This window comes from Neomonachus schauinslandi, chromosome 15 (genome assembly GCF_002201575.2).
Source record: "Neomonachus schauinslandi chromosome 15, ASM220157v2, whole genome shotgun sequence".
Lineage (NCBI taxonomy): Eukaryota > Metazoa > Chordata > Mammalia > Carnivora > Phocidae > Neomonachus > Neomonachus schauinslandi.
Genome location: NC_058417.1, coordinates 26,539,348 through 26,557,067, shown reverse-complemented (window position 1 = coordinate 26,557,067; position 17,720 = coordinate 26,539,348).

The window sequence follows — 17,720 nt, the reverse complement described above, 5'->3', positions numbered from 1 at the left end:
AGTCTTTGTTCTTACCAAATCGGGGACTGAAGGTATGCACTATAACCTCAGCCTGAATACCTGGAGATCTACCTGGAGAAGCATTCAACATCTACTATCTGAGACCTTCCAACTTCTTTGTATTGAACCCTTGCTTTCCTGGATTGTAGCCTGCTATCTTTTACTATACCTTCTGGAGATAAACTTAGTTCCAGCAACAGGAGCTCTATCTGTCCCTTTCAATGCTTTTTTTTTTTTTTTTTTTTTAAGTAGGCTCCATGCCCAGCATGGAGCCCAATGCAGGGCTTGAACTCATGACTCTGAGTTAAAGACCTGAGCTGAAATCAACAGTCAAACACCTAACCAACTGAACCACCCAGGCACCCTTCAATGGCTTTTTAATTCAGTAGGGGAACTCACTTCCAGTTCTTACCCTTCTTTACACCTCTGCGGAGAACAAGATTATTTCCTGTCCTGCTGCATTTTCTCAATACCTTGAGTTTTATTTCATGAGAAAGTTACTCTTTGAGATGAGTAAGTTAATCGAGTGCTGGTAGAGGAAGGTCATGCTGGATTGTAGCAATTTTTATGCTTCTTTTGTGCTGCTCTTGTAAAAATAATTTATTACTGTTCTGAATTTTGTCAGTTTTGTCTCTTCAGTATCCTTGGTGTTGGAGAATTAACCCTTTCTAGTTTATAGGACTTTGAATCACAATAATAGCCTTGGACTCATGGGTGGGCCTACAACTGGGATCTGGCCAATTAGAGTCCCACCAGAGTGACTGGCTCAGAGGTTAGGATTGACCAAGGATGGCCAACCAGAGACCCTCCCTAGAATCTGATGTATACAAGTTTGGAGAGAAAAGTGGGGTAGTTACGCTGGGTACTGGGGCTATTCCCTACCACATGGAGAAAGGGTGAGGGCACCAAGAATGAAGATATGAAGCCAAGATATGAAGTGAGAGAATGAAGCAAAGACAAATAGAGATGAGAAATGAGAAGCAGAAACTTTGATTTAACACATACTTCTGTTCTTCCCAGTATGTGAGCCAATAAACCACCTTTTTTTTTTTTTTTTTTTTGCGTAAGCTAGTTTGAGTTGACTTTTGTCTTTGTAATTAATAGTCTGAACTAATAGAACTCTATTTCAAGATATTCATTCACATATCTAACCAAAATCCATCTGCTGGAAGTCTGGGGTTGATCTCTTCCCTACCTTCCCCTTCAAGTTCCAACCCATTAGAAAGCAGATGGAGGGAGGGTTTCCTTGTAAACTATGCTGAGGTTAAAGTGGCTTTAGCCTGAGGCTAAATTAATGTCTCTCCCAATTCCCCTCTTCTGTAGGCCTTCCAAACCATCTCTAGAGAGAGTGGGGTCTGCAAGAAGGACACTTCCTCAGTCAGCAGTGCATAGGGTCATGACCTGTTTCATAAACCCTGTCACCAGCAGAGCGTATCACCCACAGTTGATGGTGTATGACTCTGGACCCCTTTCTCAGTGCACTGTTCCTGCTTCCAATGGCTTGTCCTGATGTCACTAATCACAGGAATCACCTGTGAATTACCTGATGGTGTAGAAAAAAGTGGTACCCTCAGGGAACCTCAATCAGGAAAATCAATTTCTACAAGTCTTTCTTCTATGGAATGTGAAGGAGAGTCACCCCCCCCCTTCTTGGGTTCTTATCTCCTTTCCTCTCTTAGCACCTCACCCTCATTCCTCCCATATTATTCACAGTACCTTACTCACAGGGGTTGGTTTATGGCTCAGAATGGACTACTCAAAGCCCAGCTCTCAGCTTTCTGAATTCAATTCCAGTCTCTTATGTCCCCTTCCTCAGATGCAATAGTCTTTTCTTTTCCTTAGTTATGCTTTCCACAGTTCTAGTCACCCACAGTCAACCAAGGCTCAGAAACAGATGATCGTCCTTCTGATGGATAACCAGAAGGCTCGTAGTAGCCTAACGTTACATCACAATGCCTACATCATTCATCTCACCTCACCTCATCATGGAGGCATGCTATCATCTCCCCTCATCATGAGAAGAAGGGTGAGTACGATACATTATTTTGAGAGAGACCACATTCACATAACTTTTATCACAGTACATTGTTATAATTGTTCTATTTTATTATTAGTTATTGTGAATCTCTTACTGTGTCTCATTTATAAATTAAACTTTACCATTGGAATGTATGTGCAGGAAAAATACATGGTGTGTATGGGTTCAGTACTATCTGCGGTTTCAGGCATCCACTGGGGGTCTTGGAATGTATCCCCCAAGGATAAGGAGGTACCATTGTAATGCCATCTTCAAAACCACTTTTCCTTTCTCAAGACCTTCATATAAGCTCTTCTCCTCAATGGAATTGTTTTTCATGGTCATCTCACTTGACTAGCTTTTTGTCTTCCTTTAGACCTCAAATATGAGTTCCTCAGTTTAAATATTAGCTCCTCCAAGAAATCTTCCCTGCCAGTTCTATTTAATCTAGGACTGACACGTGATCTCCATCTCATCAACCTTGTTTCACAACAAAAAGGAATAATCACTCCTCATCAAGCCTAGCATAAATGTACTCAGGTCTAACTGTTTCTTCAGGTCATTTCCATATGAAGGCTCCCATGTCACATAAAACTTACATTAAATGAATTTCTGTGCTTTTCTCCTGTTACTCTGTCTCTTTGTCATTTAATTTTCCGATGCAGCCAGGGGCCCTAAGAGGGTTAAGGAAAACTTCTTGCCTATACTCGTAGAAAATAAACATGAGAGAAAGGAGTCCCCTTTGCTCTCTCTAACCTGCAACATGAATGTACCTGACATTCCTTGGCCCTCTGTGACTCCCCACAGAGGCCACTGTCAAATGTCATTTCACCTAAACAACAGAAATCTTACTGTAAAAATATTAGTGAGTAATAATTTTTTACTGAAGGTTTCAAGGGAGACAGAGAAGTGGTTATAATACAGCACTAGCAGCACCTTTTAAATATTTCTGCACATTTTTTTCTCCCTAAAGTTACTTAAACATCAACCTCACATATTTCTCTTTCTCAACTCTATTTAACTTCCCTCCTTGTCTTTGACACTCTCACTTCTCCTCCTCCTCTTTCTCCCCCAAGATCTTCGTCTTTGGGTCTCTTTCCCTTCCTAAAGTGGAACAAGTGGTCCTCTTCTGACTTCTTTGGTTTAGGTCCCCACCCCCTTAGTAGGTACTCTGAAGAAAGGCTTTTCTCATGATACACCATCATAGAATATGTGAGAGAGAAAGGAATCCAATCATTTCTCTTTTTTCTTTTTTAATATTACTTTGGTTTGAAATTGCACAAGGGGGGGGAAATTATTTGAGTGTGCAATACAGTAGAGAATATACTAAATTATGAAGCCTTCAAAGACAATCCTTTGTACCTAGACAGAGTGTCTGTTGGGGCACTAAAAGGAGTAAATGATTTGCCTTGGCTTTTGTACTTTATTAGTGCCCAAATGGCTAGTTTTAAATCATTAACAGCTTAACTTGTTAAGGCTTTTCTGTATACATCCTAAAAGAATGCATTGCAAATACCCTCTGTATGATTTTTAACCCACTCATGGTCTCTCTCGCTTAAGGTGTCTTTTATTGTCTTCCAGATGCAGCCCCTTTCTGATTAAAAAAAAAAAAATGTATGGCTGAATCTTTCTTTGAATGAGTAAGAGCTCAAGATGCAATAGCCTGCCTGCAGGTCTTCCTTCCTTTTGCCAGTGTAGGCTGTTAACTATATGAATGTGGTCTAAGGACACTGAAGAAATTTTCAGCATTGCAGCATTCAAGCAAATGTTCAATGTCCAACCAAATAGCTAATTCTACATGGGACAAAAATAGATGGAAATGTGTTATTTGTGGTTCAGCTTGGCTTGCTTTTCTGACTTAGCAAAGAACTGATTTCATTTTTATATTCTGCTCTGTTCTCTACAGTGACTTAAAAACATAGTGTAGAAACTTAAAAAAAAATCATGTTATTCCCAGTGGCCCAAAATAGATATTTTTAAAAGTCTAAAAGCAAAATAGAATGCAGTTCACTATAGTGCTGCTTTCAGTATAATTTAGGGTCTTTTTGGGGGGTGGGTGTGTTAAAGAATCATACCATTTTTTTCCACTGGTTATAAAAGCAATATATGTTTGTGGTGAGGATAGCATAATGCATAGAGAAGTTGAACCACTATGTTGTACACCTGAAATTAACATAACATTGCATACCAACTATACTCAAAAAAAATTTTTTTAAGATATTATTAGATGAAAACATAACTTTTAAATACCTAGTAGTGCAATTACTGGATTGTAGTGTAGTTCTATTTTTAACTTTTTGAGGAACATCCAGACTGTTCCCCCAGAGTGGCTGCACCAGTTTGCATTCCCACCAACAGTGCAAGAGGGTTCCCCTTTCTCTGCATCCTCGCCAACATCTGATGTTTCTTATGTTCTTAATTTTAACCATTCTGACAGGTGTGAGATGGTATCTCATCATGGTTTTGACTTGTTTTCCTTGATGATGAGTGATATTGAGCATCTTTTCATGTGTCTGTTAGCCATCTGGTTGTCTTCTTTGGAAAAGTGTCTATTCATGTCTTCTGCCCATTTCTTAACTGGATTATTTGGTTTTTTTGGGTGTTGAGTTTGGTAAGTTCTTTCTAGATTTTGGATACTAACCCTTTATCAGATATGTCATTTGCAAATATCTTCTCCCATTCCATAGTCTGCCTTTTAGTTTTATTGATTGTTTCCTTCGAAGTGCAGAAGTTTTTTATCTGATGAAGTCCCTATAGTTCATTTTTGCTTTTGTTTCCCTTGCCTCTGGTGACGTATCTATTAAGAAGTTGATACGGCCGAGGTCAAAGAGGTTTCTGCATGTGTTCTCCTCTAGGATTTTTAAAAATATTTTATTTATTTATTTATTTATTTTAAAGATTTTATTTATTTATTTGCGAGCGAGAGTGAGAGAGCACAAGAGAGGGGAGGGGGAGGGTCAGAGGGAGAAGCAGACAGCCCGCTGCAGGACTTGATCCTGGGATTCTGGGATCATGAGCTGACCCAAAGGCAGTCACTTAACGAACTAGACACCCAGGCACCCCAAGATTTTATTTATTTATGTATTTATTTGAGAGAGAGAGAAGGGGGGAGGGAGAGCAGAGGGAGAGAGGGACCAGCAGGCTCCTTGCCAGCACCAAGGGTGAAGTGGGGCTCAATCTCACAACCCCAAGATCATGGCCTGAGTTGAAATCAAGAATTGGAGGCTTAACCGACTGAGCCACCCAGGAGCCCCTCTCCTCTAGGATTTTGATGGTTTCATGTCTCACATTTAGGTCTTTCGTCCATTTTGAATTTATTTTTGTGTATGGTGTAAGAAAGTGGTCTAGTTTCATTCTTCTGCATGTTGCTGTCCAGTTTTCCCAACATCATTTGTCAAAGAGACTGTCTTTTTTTCATTGTATATTCTTTCCTGCTTTGTCAAAGATTAGTTGACCATATAGCTGTGGGTCCATTTCTCGGTTCTCTATTCTGTGCCATTGATCTATGTGTCTGTTTTTGTGCCAGTACCAAACTGTCTTGATGACTACAGCTTTGTAATATAGCTTGAAATTCAGAATCATGATGCTTCCAGCTTTGTTTTCTTTTTCAGAATTGCTTTGGCTATTCGGGGTCTTTTGTGGTTCCATACAAATTTTAGGATTGTTTGTTCTAGATCTCTGAAAAATGCTGGTGGTATTTTGATAGGGACTGCATTAAATGTGTAGATTGCTCTGGGTAGCATAGATATTTTAACAATGTTCTTCCAATCCGTGAGCATGGGGGGGGAAAAAGACAATGCAGCTATTCAGGGGAGGAAGTGGAGTACTTCCTTAGTCAAAGCTACTGTGTCTTGCTTGGAATTACTACAGTAGCTTTCTAAATGGTGTCTCTGAACCCTCTCTCACCCATCTACAATCTGCTCTCCATCAATATCCAGAATAACCTTTTCAAGATTCAAGTCTCCTACTTAAAAATTACGATAGGATTCATCTGGATGGCTTAGTCGGTAAAGTATGCATCTCTAGATCTCAGGGTCATGAGTTTGAGCCCCAGGTTGTGGGTAGAGTTTACTTAAAGAAACAAACAAAAAAATGCAATGGTTTTCCAACTAGTCTTCAAAAAAAGATCAAAATCCTTAACAACGTACAAAGCCTTGAGTGTTCACTCTCCTGCTTAGTCTTTGAACCCCTAGCCTACGAATCTCAGCACAAGCCTCACTTCCCTGACCATGTCTATCCTCCAGATACATACTTTAAGCATTCAATTGAGCTTTCTTTTTTTTTTTTTAAAGATTTTATTTATTTATTTTTCAGGGAGAGAGAGAGAAAGAGAGAGAGAGAGCAAGCACAAGCAGGGGGAGTGGCAGCCAGAAGGAGAAGCAGTCTCCCCGCCGAGCAGGGAGCCTGATGGGGGACCCGATCCCAGGACCCTGGGATCATGACCTGAGCTGAAGGCAGATGCTGAACCAACTGAGCCACCCAGGCATCCCAACTGAGCTTTTCTTAATAGCCCTTTTTAGAGTTATAGTTGTAATTATAAACTCTATGAGGGCAAGACCCAGGTCAATTTTTGCTCACTTTTGTATCTCTAACATCTAGCAAGTACCTGGCATAGGTAATTTGTAAGCACCTGTAATTCGCTGAAAAAAAAAAAAAAGGATGAGCCCTTTCAGCAAGAGTGAATTATCTAGTGCGGTAATGGTGTAACCTTTAATATTTGTACTTTTTGGTTTCTGGGCACCCATGATGAGTTATGACATCATGAGAGTTGACCATCTAACCTGGTTAAGACTATTCAGCTCTACAACTCTGAGATCAAATACATGTCCAGCTTAAGTGAAGTTTTATTTGGAGATCCTCATTTTTAATATCAAGCTAGTCATCAATAACTGACATCTGCTGTCTGACTCTCTGAAAAGTCTTTCATCCCCACCTAATTTCAACGCAATAATTACCACACGGGACTTCTTCCCCAAGTTCTCTTGGCCGGGGTCCATCTTCAGACTTCCCAAGTTCCTCCTCTAGTTAAGGACACTTCAGGTACCCCACTTGGAAATGAGGGCTCACTTTCCAGAATTTGTATCTGACATAGAGAAGGAACATAAAACTCTGTGCAGCATGTAGTTCATAAAATCTCCTCGGAGAATAAAGTGTCTCTTCTCTGTATCTTAGTCAGTTTTGTAGTTTGTGAAACTTCTGTAAGCATGAAGAATAATTTGGAGTTCCAAGAAGCTGTATCTCAGTTATACAGAAGGAGTTGCCAGATCTCCGTTCTGTGTACTTCCTATAATCTGTTTGCGGAGTAAAGCTGAGTTAACAGCAATTGTATCTCCCATGGATACAATGCTCTGTGCAGTTGTCCTGCCTATAATTTGCGTGGAGAAAGTTGTAAGTTGTGTTTTCTGGTTGCCAGAGGGGGAGGAGTGGATGAAATAGGTGAAGGGGATTAAGAAGTACAAACTTCCAGGTATGAAATAAATAAGTCACAGGGATGAAAAGTACAGCATAGGGAATATAATCAATAATATTGTAATCACTTTGCATGGTGTCAGATGTTAACTATACTTACCATGAGCATTTGCATAATATATAGAATTTGTCAAATCATTATGTTATACACCAGAAACTAACATAACATTGTATGTCAATTATACTTCAATTAAAAATTAAATTAAATTAAAATGATGCATCAAAATGTTAAGGGGAAAAAAAAAAGTGTGTCTTGCACAGAGAAGCCATGATGCTCTACATCCCCTAGGCTACTTCCTTACTCTCTGTCTACAGGCCTAACTCAGAGTTCCACGCCCACAGAACTCTTCATTCCCTAAATGCTCCATTTACATCTTCTTTCTCTTTTTCCCTGAAGGTTCATAGTTGTCCTTTCAAAAGATCATTGAATTAAAAAGAAAACCTCCCTTCTTTATTTTTCCATAATATTTATCATCATCCAACATAATAAATATTTTATTTGTCCCCATGAGTTACTGTCTGTTTCCCTTCCCCTCACTAAAATGTATGCTGTATGATGCAGGAATTTTTGACTGTTTTATTCATTGATGGTCCTAGTGCTCAGAACAGTGCCCAACACATAGTAGGTTCTTAATAAATATCTGCTGATGGAATTAATGATGTCTAATCTACAAAATAAAGAACATTCAAGATTAACTATATCTTGCATAGGGTTTAAAGTAATTCTTCATTTCAATTGCTGAGCAAAATTCTCAAATTAAAAAAAAAAAACCACAACCAGCTACTTTGGAAGAGAATGTAGACATGTGGAAGAAATGAGGTGCAGAATTAGGAAATTTAGACTGGAAATAACACCAAGGAGTGAGCACTTGGAGACGGGCTAGATATAGTTATATATCACACATGCGGCTGGAGCCTTGGTTGCTAGAAATAACTGCCCTGAATAATTTCTGGGAGTTTATGTCATCACTGCTCTGCTTGGCTCCACCTGCCCCTAGGTCTTGGCCGCTTGGCTTGCTTCCTTGCCAGACAGGTATTAAGAGATGATAGCAGAGGGGCACCTCAGTTGGTTAAGCATCTGCCTTTGGCTCAGGTCATGATCCCAGGGTCCTGGGATCAAGTCCCACGTCAGGCTCCCTGCTCAGTGGAAAGTCTGCTTCTCCCTCTGCCCCTCCTCCCCTGCTCATTCTCTGTCTCTCTCTCAAATAAATAAATAAATAAACAAATAAATAAAATCTTTAAAAAAAAAGAGAGAGAGAGATGATAGCAGAGTCACGGGTGTTATAGCCATGGGAATGGGGTGAAGCAAATTGCTGGGGGTAAGGACTGGGTTTCCACAGCAGTTTCAGGAACCTGGTCCACCTGACTGGACCAGTGCAGGCTCTGGCTTTCCCAGAGGCTTCTTGGAGAAGCCAGTTAGTACAACTGAGAAAGGCATGGGAAAGGACTTTTTTTGCCCTTCTTTCCTGCCCTCAACAGATTGTTCTGCGACCCCCACAGCCTCTCCAGAGATCTCATATGACCAAGCAACCAGCCTCCTCAAGAAGCAGTGGCCCTTTCCCCCCTTATTCTTCCTTCCCTGAAAGTATACTCATCATCCCTCTTCACACACTCCTAATACACAATAAAAATTAGCTGTCTAAACTTTGTCTTAGGTTTTGTTTTCTAGAAAACCTGGGCTAAGACACAGAGAAGAGGAGTTGTCACAATTCAGTTTTGGAAAAAATGCGCAAAACATAGCCATACTTTTGAGCTCAAATTCTTCTCCTGTGTGCCTTACTGCAAGAAATGTATGCTTCTACTTCAAAATAATTAAAATATTAATATATAGGAAAAGTCAAATAACCATAAGGTGAAAAATTGGTAGAATTTCAAGTGAAGATGAAAAGACATGGAAATGAGATATTGTAGTCAGAACGACCTGTCTAGAATTCATTTTCATTTGTTCATTCATTCATTCATTCATTCAACAAAGAGTAAGAAGCACTAATCTAGGTGCTGGAGACGTAACAGTGAACAAGACACATGGGCCCCTCCCCAAGGAGCTTAAATACTACTGGAGGAGACAAATGATAAACAAATAAGAAATATTTAACATAATGTCAGATGGCAATGAATGATATGAAGAAAAACAAAGAGGAGGGGATAGAGAGTGATGGAATACTTTTTAGGTAGCGTGGTCAGGAAAGGCCTCTGTGAGGAAATCCTAAGCAGATACCTGAGCGAAGTCAGAGAGGTATTCAAGGAAAAGTCTAAGGACTAGCACCCAACTATGCACACACATAAATTGTTAGATTAGCTTTGAACTGAGAATAAATAAATATAACAAGGGAAGGAGAAAAGTTTTTGCCTTTCTTTTTTTATCTCAAAATCATCTAAGCTTGAAGCTCTCCTAAATTCCTCTTGGTGGCTTGTTGTAATTTTTAAAATTAATCAACTTAGCAGAAATTGAAGATACTTTTCCTTCTCCAGTGCAAGGTTATTTTTAATCTTATGTTAGCCCCACACTTCACCTAGTATTATTGCTCTTTATACATGCACCTCATATCCATATAATATGGTATGTACTTTGAAAGCAAAGTCTATATATTTTCAGCATTACATTTCCTGAAATATCTAGCACAGTGTCTGACACAGAGTAAGCAAATAATTATTTGCTGAATTAAAATTTTTATTTTTAATACTACAGGTAATTTTTGGACAAAATCATCTGACTCCTCAAATTTCCTAAATCACAAATAAGTGTTTAGTCTCTTTGAAACTATTATTTATGCATACACTGATTTTTTTTTTTTTAAGAGAGAGAGAGTGAGCGCATGTGCGTGCATGGACAGAGGAAGGGGCGCAGGGGACAGAGGGAGAGGGAGAGAGAGAGAATCTTAAGCAGGCTCTACGCCCAGCACAGAACCCACGGGGCTTGATCTCTCAACCGAGATCATGGCCTGAGCCAAATCAAGAGTTGGACCCTTAACCAACTGAACCAGCCAGGTGCCTCTGCACGCACTGATTTTTAAAAAATAAAATATCTCGTCTTGGAAAAATCTACCTAACCTCTCTGAGCTTTAGGAATAACAATTCTTATTTGACAGTACTTGGTGGGAGAATTTTTAAAAAGACAGTATAGGGCCAGACACCTGGTAGTATTTGTTGGTCATTCAATCAATAAGTTAGGAATTTTCATGGTGCCTGGGTGGCTCAGTCATTAAGCATCTGCCTTCTGCTCGGGTCATGATCCCAGGGTTCTGGGATCCAGCCCGGCATTGGGCTCCCTGCTCGGTGGGAGGCCTGCTTCTCCCTCTCCCGCTCCCACTGCTTGTGTTGTCTCTCTGTCAAATAAATAAATAAAATCTAAAAAAAAAAGAAATTAGGAATTTTCAAGGTTGATGTAAAACCTGGTTATTTGATCAAAGAATGTGCTAGTTATTTGTTAACAGCATGTGTCATTACTTATTTCCTATGAAGAAACCATGATATTATCACAAGATTCTTTCTTTAATCAGTTTTATTGAGATAATTTACACGCAACAAAATTAATCAATTATCAGTCTATAATCTTTGATGAATGCATACGGTTATATAATCAACTCCACATCAATATGTAGAATATTAACATCACTGTAGAAAGTTTCCTTACGTTCCCTTTGCAGCCAGTTCCATCCTTCCACCCCCAGACCTAGAAACCACTGATTTGTTTTCTGCAAAAGATACTTTTTATTTATTAAGAGAATATTTATGGAGGCCTTTTATTTGGAAATCCTTGAGTTAGATACTTCGTAGAATACAAAGATAAGTAAGACAAGTTTGTGTCCTTAAATAGCTTAAAATCTAGCCTAGCTTTCTATAATTTTGAGATTACTTGCCTACAAATAATATGGGACTGAATTTCAATATGAATTATGCCTACTAACGAGGAATAAGAAGAAAAAGTATTGCAAATGATTCCCTAACTTTTTTTTTTTTTTTTAAAGATTTTATTTATTTGACAGAGAGAGACACAGGGAGAGAGGGAACACAAGCAGGGGGAGCGGGAGAGGGAGAAGCAGGCTTCCTGCCAAGCAGGGAGCCTGATGCGGGACTCGATCCCAGGACCCTGGGATTGTGACCTGAGCCGAAGGCAGACGCTTAACGACTGAGCCACCCAGGTGCCCCTGATTCCCTAACTTTTAGAACACCGAGCAAAATAATGTACCTTCATGAATGTCACTAATTATGATTTCTTTTAAAAGGCACAAATTTATGATTGCACGATGTCCCAAATAATTATTGAAAAGTAAACTATTTTTAAAATCAAGTAACATACATACAGGAAAAAAGTGCAGAAATCCTAAGTGCACAGCTTGATCTTTCCAGGTTATTTAATGTCAACTTAGACCAGTTTTCTGACCAATACAGTAAAAAGACAACATCCTAAAGCCTTTTGGTTTAGAAAGAATAATTATATCTTGGGAGGAAAGAAAGAGATAAGAAAATGATGCCCTGTGAAGGCTCACATAGAATTGTGAGGATAAGCAGTGAGAAAATGGATGACACATTAAAATTCATGAGGAGATGCCATTTAAGTTCCATGAATAACAAAGCGATTATTATGCAGGATGTTTTTCTTTCATCATTACAGAAAGACACAAAATCATTATCGTGATCTGCCATGTGTTTTTCCTTTGTTATTAGATGCCGGGACAAGCCTATTAAATGTTTTGTGTTACCCAGGGGAATGGTCACTGGTGAGAAATGGTGGTCTCGGTGCACGTGGCTTTCTATGGTTCTGATTGTAAGTATATTTATACCAAAGGAAAGGAACAAATTAAAAAGAAGGGAAGAATGGCTGGGTGGGCATTTTCTTGTGGTTACAAAGAACTGAATCTATTCTTAACCTTAACGGGTCTTGCTTCATGCTTTACTCTTGCCAATTTCTAAATAGACAAAGCTGGTATTTGCATTTGGAACTTCCTTGGTCAATACAATGGGGACTACAGTTCATTTCAAAGGGGGTAATATATGCGAATTGAGGAAGGGTAATAACATCAGGAGAAAAAACAATCTGGAAAAATACTCCTACAAACATTCATATAGCGGGGTCAAAATTTTACCCATATTATAATTCCAATATGCAAAGAATAGATTGCTCTTTATTTTCTTCAATGAACATAATTTTCCTTGCAAGCTTCCATAGTGGGAGCAAACAAACAAACAAAACCCCCCAAACTTTAAGCTTGCCAATTCAAGGTTATAACCTTTTTCAGTTTCAATAGTCACTATTGAATAATACATTTTCTTTTGGGTGGGTGCAAAATCTTCCACATTTCTTCCTTCTTACCCTTGCTTCTCTTCAAAATAGTGTCTGGCTGTATTGAAGGATTTGTGATCTCATGGTGTCAGGGAGAGAAGAGGCCTCAGATCCCTGTGGGGTCTCAGGATGCAAATTTGTCCTTGTGGCAAGAATGGCCTCTAGACTGGCGGCCGATGAGGGCCATTTTGAGATGTGGCAGGTCTTACCCGGCCTTTAGGTAGTGTGCTGGTATCATCCCTGGGTCTGTGGTTTAGGCAACCTCTCGAAACACTGCAGCTTCTTAGTTTCCACGAGACGCTTCCCCATTTCTGTGCTTTCTGACCAGCATGTTCCTGGGAGGCCACATGGGAGCCAGGACCACTGCTCCCAGCCAATCCATCCATGCACGTCTCTCTGTCACTGCTGAACAGTCACTGTAGTGGATGTTGCACCAAGTCAAATAGAAGCAGGGTATGATCCATTTTCTCTTCAGCTTTCTCCTTATGCTATTTCACTTATCTCCCTTCTCTAGAAAGTTGCCCTAGGGAAGAACACTTAAGTCACAGGGATCTAACCCTTCTTTCCCCTTTCAGGAGCACCCTCTACCCTCTACTTCTTCTCTTTCTAAAGAGGCTTTCTGCATATCCTTTGCTTCACTAGAGGGAGTGGGCACTATATGGCTCCATCTTAGTGGCAGACAGGGTATCTTTTCTATGGCATCTATGAAAGACACCGTTAGGAGTGGATCCTGATAGGATAGGGTAAGTTGTCTTTGTCTGCAAGACAGCTGGGAACTGGGGTTTACAAAATACTGTTCTAGCTTCTTTTTGAAGGAACATTAAATGCTCCCTAATTATATATTGCCATGGTGCTCAAAAATTGTGACCATCAAGGAGAGAAAAATGAAATTTGTGATTTCATATTTTAGTCTGCTCATTATTTAGGCTTTTTATGAAAACAGAATTTCAAAATGGCTTTCAAAAAAATGCCTAGCTGAGGTTGAGATGGGTTACGTTGAGGAAGAGTACATTCCAATTCTTATTTGGAGGACTTTGATTCCATTTCTTTTTTATTTGGCCTTGTGCTTTCTTCTCTGTCTTCTCAAGCAAGAGAGAAAGATTAATCTAATATTCCCAGTGACAAAAGACACACTTTGCCTTGAATCTATGGATAGTGAGAAAACCCAAAAGATGGAAACAACAAAGCTCCCACAAGAGATGTGTACCTTTTATATGCCTCTATTTCTTTCCTTCCTTTAAAAAATACCAAATATTGGCAAAGGGAGTGTTTTGGATGCATCGTATGGACAGAAATACAGTCTTGGATCTCAAGGATCTTCTATCTTCAACTTTTCTACAAGCGGTTAGAGAGTCATAGAGATAACTAGAAAGACATGTAGTATGGTACAGTGCCTTTCCTGTAAGCTGTGTTTACAATTGATGTAGAAAGACAATTTTGTAGTCTCCTTCAATGTCCTCATGACCAGTCAAAATATGTAATTATTTATTTGCACAAAAAGGCTTAATTACCTAGATTTCTCTGTGAGACAATGTTTTGGGAGTTTTAATTAGAGTCAATATTTCAGATATACAGAAAAGTATAGAAAATAACATGGTAACCATCTATGTATGCAACAGCAAATCTTAACATGTTGCCATATTGTTTCAGATTCTTTTAAAAGAAACACAAATTACAAATGTATTTGAAACAACCCTCCTTCATTTCCTTCCTACTTACCATAGGTAACCTGTATCCAGAGGTTAGTATGTATCCCATGTTCTAAAATTTTACTATGTAGTTATGTGCCCATAAGCAATGCTATTATTTTTGTGTTTAAAATTTTATTTAAATGATATCATGCTGTTAAGTATACTTTTGCAACTTTACTAATATAGTAGAATTTATTTCTACTATCCTATTTTGTGTTTTCCATTTACCATGCTTTTTCTTTACTTCTGTTTCTATACTTTCCTTCCTTCTATTGAGTTATTGAGTTGTTTATCTCTCATCTCTACTGCCTTGGATGTTATATTAATATGTATTAATATTTAAAAATATTAACCTTTATTTATTATGGGATGAAAAGGAGTTTCTCTGGTAAAGAGTTGCAGTTTCAGGTTTATTTACAGAAAGCTTTATGTAACATAGAAAAAGTATCAGGAAAAAAACTTGCTATTTTCTTATAAGCTTATACAATTTTAAAATTGGTCTTTTCTTCATTATAATTATATATATCTTTTAAACATTTTTTTTTGGTTGGTTGGTTTTATCCATTTTCCTTGGATACTTTCTCTTTGTTGAGAAGTTCATGGTAGTCAAGTGTATTTTCTTTCTTTCTTTTTTTTTTAAGATTCAATTTATTTATTAGAGAGAGAGAGAAGAAAAAAAAAATGAGGGGGGGAGGGGTAGAAGCAGGGTCCCAGCTCGATCCCAGGACCCTGAGATCATGACCTAAGCAGAAGGCAGACATTTAACCGACTAAGGCACCCAGGCACCCTTACTATATTTTCTTCATAGTGGTAAAATCAACAACTTACTTTGCTTCTCTTTTACATTTATGAAAACAATATACACTTTCATTTTATTTATTCAATGTTTACCTTTAAATTTAAAACATGCACATTCAACTGGGCCTAAAATATTGTCAGCCTCTTTTGAACAATACACAATATTAGAAGATTCACACTCCCGTTATTTCTGTTCTTATAATATTTTGGTTTCACCTTTTCAAAAATCCTCTCATTTTAGAAGTATTTATCATTATTGCTTTTTAATACTCAACATTAATTTAGATTTACCAGTATTTTTACTAAGTTGTCTGTTCACAATTCGTACTTATAGAAAATTTTTCCTGGGTTAAATTTCCCTCATCTTGAAGAACACACTTGAGTATATTTTAGGCAATGATTTATTACTAGTAAACCATTTTAGTGTATGTCTGAAAATATCTTGATTTCAGTCTCACTCTTGAATGACAGTTTGAGTACAGACTTCTTGATTATTTTCCACTAACAATGTGGTGATGCCTACTATTCTACTGTCTTTTGTCCTCAATTTTTGTTGATATCTGATAATGTATTATTGTTCCTTTGTAGGAAATCTTTTTTATCTTGTTGCATTTAAGATTTTCTTTCTATTGTGTTCTGTGTTTCGCTTTATTTAGGTGTATATGATTTTTATTTTTTCCTTTATAGGGCTCAAAGATTCTCTACTCAAATATTATTTTTTTCCTACTCTGTCTATTCCATCACTCTGGAACTCCATTTAAACATATAATGGACATTTTTATTCTATTCTCCATATCTCTTATTTTCTTTTTCATATTTCCCGTCTCTTCAAAGGTAAGTGGTACATTTGAGGTGATTTCCTCAGCTTTGTCTTCTACTTTATTCCTTTCTCTTCATTTGCTTAAACTCCACTGAGTTTTTAATTTCAATGATTATTTTTTAGTTTTGAATGTTTACTTTTATTATTTTTTCAATCTTTCTGTTTATTTTTATAATGTTCTCTTGTTTCATTATGGTTTCTATTCTTTTATCGTTTTAATATTTTAAAACTCTTATTTTATAGTCTCCTTAGGATTTTCCTATTATTTCTAGTTCTTGGGGTACAGTTTTTCCTGGGTTCCTGATCTCTCTAATGATGGTTTATTTCTTCATGTGATGTGCACTTTTTGTTGTTGTGAACTCATCTTCAGTAGGGTATGCTTACTCTATGGAAATTACATTGTCCTCTGAAAGTATCCTCACAGGAGACAGTCCCCACATAACAGTTTTTAATTTTTAATAGATTTGCATTTCCTATCTGTTTCTGGTATCTAAGGATTTCCTTTTCTTACGTTTTATCCAGCATATATATGTTTTTGTTGCATGAGGCAAGACTGGACCACTCAGATTTAATTCACCAGCTTGCTGAAAGTCCCATATAGTGAAAAAGATGAATTTTCTGTCTAATTTAAAATTGAATAAGAAACATAGCTAATTTAATGTAAAGTAAAAATTATGTATAAGTGTAAAGTCTTAGAATTATCAACTAAAATGCCAGCATTTTAGTAATCCTTAGATTACTAAATTAGATTTGTTTCCTTTGTCTAGATTATGTTTCCTTTGTGTGTGTGTATTTACTTTGTGATGAGATTTGTAAACCCAGTGGCACTGGATAAAGCTTGGCAGTATTTTATAAGAATTGGGTTTAATTTTGCTTAGTCAAATTTCATGTACTAGATGGAAAAGCACTGAAAATGAAATTTTAGATAAAAGCCTACTGTTGCAACAAATATCCACATTTAATAAGTAGGAATAAAGCTATGACACATTTCATAAGGGGGCCACACACAGTTGGCAGAAAGAGCAATGGCCTGGAGATTTGGAAAGCTGTACCCTGGGCTTTGCTTTGCCTCCTTCTAGTTGTATGAACTTGGGCAACTCACTGAAGATCTTCGAGTCTCAGTTTCCTCTTTAAAATAGGGGGGCTGGAGTTTAAAATTCCATAATTCTAGATAGTGCAGAGATAGTGTCATCTGAAAATACCTTGAAATCCTACCACTCCCAAATAAAATAAAATAAAATAAAATAAAAGGTAGAGAAACCCTGACACAAATTGCTCTTTTTAAAATAGAGTGTCATATTTGGGAAATAAAGTGAAAAAAGGGGGTGCCTGGGTGGCTCAGTCAGTTGAGTGTCTGCCTTTGGCTCAGGTCATGATCTCAGAGGCCTGGGATCAAGCCCTGCGTCGGGCTCCCAGCTCAGCAGAGAGCCTGTTTCACCCTCTCGCCCTGCCTCTCCTCCTGCCTGTGCTTTGGTTCTTTATCTCTCTGTCAAATAAATAAATAAATAAAATCTTAAAAAAAAAAAAAAGAACTGTACTTTGGATGACAGAATTAAGAAAATTAAAAGACAAGCCATAGACCAGGCCAAAATATTTGCAAAGCACATAACTGATACAGGACTTGAATCCGGAATCTATAAG